Source organism: Neoarius graeffei, chromosome 11 (assembly GCF_027579695.1).
Source record: "Neoarius graeffei isolate fNeoGra1 chromosome 11, fNeoGra1.pri, whole genome shotgun sequence".
NCBI lineage: Eukaryota > Metazoa > Chordata > Actinopteri > Siluriformes > Ariidae > Neoarius > Neoarius graeffei.
This window is the reverse complement of record NC_083579.1, coordinates 74,646,732-74,653,000: the sequence shown is the minus strand read 5'-3', so window position 1 is coordinate 74,653,000 and position 6,269 is coordinate 74,646,732.

Sequence of the window (6,269 nt, the reverse complement as noted above, 5' to 3'; positions counted from 1 at the left end):
TGTATTGCTGCTTACCTCCTTCTCCAAAGGGGGGGTTCAGTGGTTTGGTAGGGCGGAGGTCCCCCTGAGGCTGAATCTGTGCATATTTAGGGCACCCCATTAGTTATGAAACTGGTTATTAGCACTAGTTATTAGCACCAGCATAACGTAATATTTCATCTTGTTTATTATCACACAAGTCAGTTCAGTTATTAAAATGGAAAAAATGTCACTGTACAAACTGTAAAAGTGTTCTCTTGATAGGCTAATCCAACCATGTTCATACTGTTCATTTACCATTCGCTAATATTTTGAACACACGTGTGAGCGATAGCTTCCTTTCTTTGGGAAAAACTGAGTGACCAGTTGCCTGCCTCTCCGGTCCCTCTCAGCTTTCAGCTGCCTTTCTTTACGTTTTTGACAGCCACGCTTCATATTTAGCGATCATAGACTGTACGCACTCCACGGCTGGCTGGCTGCTGCACCGCGACACAGCAGCAAGTAGCGTTGCACTGATCAGCACGCAGATTTAACGCATCGCGCTTCTACCAGAACTGGACCGTATCATTTCATAAAAGGGGGAGGGTTAAATGACAATATGTTGAAGAACTCAAGAAATAGACAACCTTGTTCAATTAGCTCATTTTACCAGATGGAATATTGCATTGTTGTTATTTCAAAAGTCTTATTAAAATCATTAAAAGCATATTATCAGCCCCTTAAAGGGCCCCATGGCAGTGCTGGGCCTCTAGAATTGTTCTAACCTTTCCCCCCCTGGCGGCGCCCATGCTACAGTCCCACCAAAAGGCGCATGAAGATAAATCCCAAACCACGTGCATAGCCACCGGGCAACATCGCTCAGATCACCGCACCAAACACAGAAGCACCGCTGCACAGAGACAACCCCGATGCTAAAAGAACAACGAGCTCACCGCAGTCCATAGCGAGAGGCACAGACATCACCCACAGTGCACCAAGGCCTGAAGGAAACCAGCGCCCAAAACTGGGTTCGGCTCTACACCACGACCAGCGGACAAAACATTCAAACCAAACAAACATCAAACTACACACACAAAAAAAAGGGGAGAAAAAAAGAAGAATGAGACGCGGCAGCCAAGCGTACTCTCAACCAGAAATGGAAATAATGTCAAAATTTTACGATCATGGTTGTGTTTTTTGGTCGGTGTGTACATGCGCAGCATTCCTGCATGTGCATATAAAGGTAAATGGTTTATCAGATTAACATCCAGGAATACGTCTGATGATATCTGCCCTGGAAAGTTAATCCTTTAATCACAATGTTGTCATTAGAAAACAGGTGGAAGCAACACAACTATTTCATGTTTATCAGTGACTCAGAACCTCACGTGAGGTCTCATTTTTTTGGTCCGTATTCTCCACAGACTTTTTTTTCCCCACTACCCAGAATTATTGTAGAATTCAATCCTACCTGAACCACATGAATAAATGTGATGATGGGGCAACAAAGTTCAAAAAGTTATGACTGATTGATTCCTGTGCATGGTGAAATGCCATTCATTGTTGTGCCATTACTGTATGTCCCTCACTTTGTCACTCACTGGCTTTCCATGTGTCCTAGCAAATAGTCTAAGGCTACATCCACACGACAACGGCAACGAGATTTTTTTTTTAAAATATCGCGTCCACATGGGCAACGGATCAGTAAAATATCAGGTTCATATGGCAACGCAACGCTTGCTGAAAATGATGCAATACACATGCCACACCTCTACGTGCGCTGTAAGACGGTCCCATCGGAGACACCAGAACAATAGAAGAAGTAGACGCATGCGCATAAACCCCTTCTGTAGCATCAGCCACAAAGTTTTGATTATTAATCAGTAGCGTAAAATGAAAGACGCGGAAAGAGGAATGAATGGGGGTAGATGGAAGCCAGTACGCCAACATTCTGATATCCTCCAGAATTCTTTAATGGTCCGGAATAAATTGAATGCTACACGTTGATGGATTACTTTGTTCTTCTACGCCCTTTTTGAGGAATGTATTGTTGGACTTAAACCAACATCTGAAGAGGTGAGATCGCTCCTTTTTTTCCCCTATTTTTGCTGGCGGGATTGTTTTTGTTTTTGGAAAGCGCACAGGCGGTGCGCGGTTTGGTTATACTCAGTACTTCCGCAGTGTTTGGACTAAAGACTCTGCCCTAAGGGCTATTCTCTCACTATCTCTCTCTCTCTCTCTCTCTCTCTCTCACTTTGCACCATTACACAATAAATATTCACAGTGAAAATATTTTGTAAGCACGTTTCATGAACCAAGTTATAGGATTTGTTGACAACTCGCATCGAGTTCGTTACACTTCTACCCGGCGTGAAGCACTGACAGTCATGTGGTTGTGACGTCATCGTAAACAAATCCGTTCTACTCATCCAGACGACTTCGCAACGGGGCCATTGCCAGATTTTTCCACTCTGGAACCCGTTCTCAAAAGATTTCGTTTTGGGGCACCCAAAACGCCGGTGCTGTGTGGACGCCAGGCCGAAACGATAAACAATTTTATCAGATTCACCTGAATCCGTTGCCGTGTGGACAGGGCCTAAGACTATGATTACAGGATCATGTGCACTAAAGTGGATCTATTTACAGCAGCCATCCATTTTGGTTTGTTTTCCATGCTTTCATTCTGATTCCTTACTTGAAGAGAATTTACCACTGTGTGTTTTTGTCCTGCCGTAAGCACGATCACCAACTTCATCCGGATAATGAGTTCATCCCACAAGCTCAATCAGGTTTATTACTTACACCTCATATCAGACAGTGACAGGTCTTTCGAATGGGTGCAACATATGTCATGGGTTTAATATCAATAATAATCATCATAATCAGAGATGCCGGAGGTAATTTTTTTATTTTTTTTGCTTCCCCAATAAACCTTGTTGTTCTATTTGTGACCTCTGTGTGCTCCCGATGTTGTCCTGGATCAAATCTATTTCTCTTTTGCCAAACATAGCCGTTATTGAATTTTAATAATAGTAGAAATGAAATATCATCTTTATCATCTCATCTCACTTCCTGTGCTGCCTCGAGCTGCTACTAGCTATGACTTTATGGGTGGAAATGAGATTGAGTGTTATGTTTGTGTGTGTGTTTGTGTGTCTACGTTACAAGGCTATCTCTATTCCCCAAACTAGTGCATAAAATTGGAAGCACACAACTTTCTCGAATGTCTTCATATGCTGTAGCACTACAGTTTCCCTTCATTGGAACTAAGGGACTCAAACATGTTCCGGCATCACAGTACCGCTGTGCACAAACAAGTGCAACGTTTAACAAAACCTGATTTGCCAGCGTTGGAACACCTCTGGGATGAACTGGAACGTGAACTGAGCGCCAGGCCTCTTCACCTGACACCAGTGCCCGAACTCACTAGTGCTCTTATTGCTGAATGATCACTAACCTCCATAGACGCACTCTGAAATCAAGTGGAAAGCCAGAAGAGTGAAGGTTCTTATACAGCAAAAAGGAGGACTACATCTGGAATGAGATGTTCAAGAACATCTGAGGGGACGCCATGGCCTAATGGTTAAAGAAGCAGCTTTGAGACCAAAAGGACACCGGTTTGATTCCCTGGACCACCAGGAATGGCTGAAGTGTCCTTGAGCAAGGCACCTAACCCCCAACTGATCCCCAGGCTGCTCTGGGTGTGTTGTACGTCGCTCTGGATAAGAACGTCTGCTAAATGCCTGTAATGTAATGTCAAGAAATACAGGGGGATCGCTTGATCTATCTATCTATCTATCTATCTATCTATCTATCTATCTATCTATCTATCTATCTATCTGCAGTGAGTGGGAATATGTATTTGGACACTTTTTATTTAATTTAATTTCATTGCATTTATCCACTTCAAATGTATTTTGAACTTGTTCTTATAAAGATGAAAAAATGCATTCATAAGATATAAAACAGTTAAAGCTTTGAGACGTCTACAGGAAGCGGCAAGTGGAATTTTGGCAGCTTTCTGCAGCAATGTGGTTCAGTTTTGGCCCGTTCGTCTCCAGGGTTCCTGGAGTTTCTCTGACGGACTTAAAATGGTCTCTCTGTCTGTCTGTCTGTCTGTCTGTCTGTCTGTCTATCTTAAAAGCTAAAACATCCATCCATTATCCATAACCGCTTATCCTGTACAGGGTCATGGACAAGCTAGAACCTATTCCAGCTGACTATGGGCATTCACACCTACGGTCAATTTAGAGTCACCAGTTAACCTAACCTGCATGTCTTTGGACTGTGGGGGAAACCGGAGCACCTGGAGGAAACCCACGCAGACACGGGGAGAACATGCAAACTCCACACAGAAAGGCCCCTGTTGGCCCCTGGGCTTGAACCCAGAACCTTCTTGCTGTGAGGTGACACTGCTAACCACTACACCACGGTGCTGCCCAAAATTTAAAAGGTCAAATTTAGAATCAAGCCGTGCACTTTTTTTCCTTCAAAAATGGACAGTCCCATGTGGTTCCCATAAATATCCATCCATCCATTATCTGTAGCCCTTTATCCTGTTCTATAGGGTCGCGGGCAAGCTGGATCCTATCCCAGCTGACTATGGGTGAGAGGTGGGGTACACCCTGGACAAGTCGCCAGGTCATCACAGGGCTGACACAGAGACAAACAACCATTCACACTCACATTCACACCTACGGTCAACTTAGAGCCACCAATTATCCTAACCTGCATGTCTTTGGGGGAAACCGGAGCACTCAGAGGAAACCCATGCAGACACGGGGAGAACATGCAAACTCCACACGGAAAGGCCCCTGTTGGTCCCTGGGCTTGAACCCAGAACCTTCTTGCTGTGAGGTGACATTGCTAACCACTACACCACGGTGCTGCCCAAAATTTAAAAGGTCAAATTTAGAATCAAGCCATGCACTTTTTTTTCCTTCAAAAATGGACAGTCCCATGTGGTTCCCATAAATATCCATCCATCCATTATCTGTAGCCCTTTATCCTGTTCTATAGGGCCGCGGGCAAGCTGGATCCTATCCCAGCTGACTATGGGTGAGAGGCGGGGTACACCCTGGACAAGTCGCCAGGTCATCGCAGGGCTGACACACAGAGACAAACAACCATTCACACTCACATTCACACCTACGGTCAATTTAGAGTCACCAGTTAACCTAACCTGCATGTCTTTGGGGGAAACCCACACAGACACAGGGAGAACATGCAAACTCCACACGGAAAGGCCCCTGTTGGCCCCTAACCCAGAACCTTCTTGCTGTGAGGCGACACTGCTAACCACTCCACCACGGTGCTGCCCAGAATTTGGCGAGAGGCGGGGTACACCCTGGACACGTCGCCAGATCATTGCAGGGCTGACACAGACAACCATTCACACTCACATTCACACCTACGGTCAATTTAGAGTCACCAGTTCACCTAACCTGCATGTCTCTTTTCCACGCAGAAAGTCGAACCCAGGACCTTCTTGCTGTGACGCAACAGTGCTAACCACTCCACCATGGTGCCACCTGTTCCCATAAATACCAATATCAAAAATGCCAATCAGGGACGGCACGGTGGTGTAGTGGTTAGCGCTGTCGCCTCACAGCAAGAAGGTCCCGGTTCGAGCCCTGTAGCTGGCGAGGGCCTTTCTGTGCAGAGTTTGCATGTTCTCCCCGTGTCCGCGTGGGTTTCCTCCGGGTGCTCCGGTTTCCCCCACAGTCCAAAGACATGCAGGTTAGGTTAACTGGTGACTCTAAATTGACCGTAGGTGTGAATGTGAGTGTGAATGGTTGTCTGTGTCTATGTGTCAGCCCTGTGATGACCTGGCGACTTGTCCAGGGTGTACCCCGCCTTTCGCCCGTAGTCAGCTGGGATAGGCTCCAGCTTGCCTGCGACCATGTAGAACAGGATAAAGCGGCTACAGATAATGAGATGAGATGAGATGAGATGAAAATGCCAGTCAGAACCAGATGGCACTAGTTCAGTTTGTAGCTCTGTGACATTCTTCCAATGAGTAGACTGACACTGACACAGAAGCAGTGAGATTAAATTCATAAATGTACAGCTGAAGATTTTGTTGTTAAATGGATGAGAGAGAGAGAGAGAGAGAGAGAGAGAGAGGGAGGGAATCCCTGACGCTCCTTCACCAAGGAAACCCGAGTCTCGCTGACGCAACTGCCCATTTTTGGAAATCTACGTCAATAGCCGGACGATACCAACTCAGATTCCACAAAGGGGGGACACGGATATACCCGGACGTCTTTCATATTCGCTTTAAAAAAAAATCCTGTTTGTCTAGATTATGT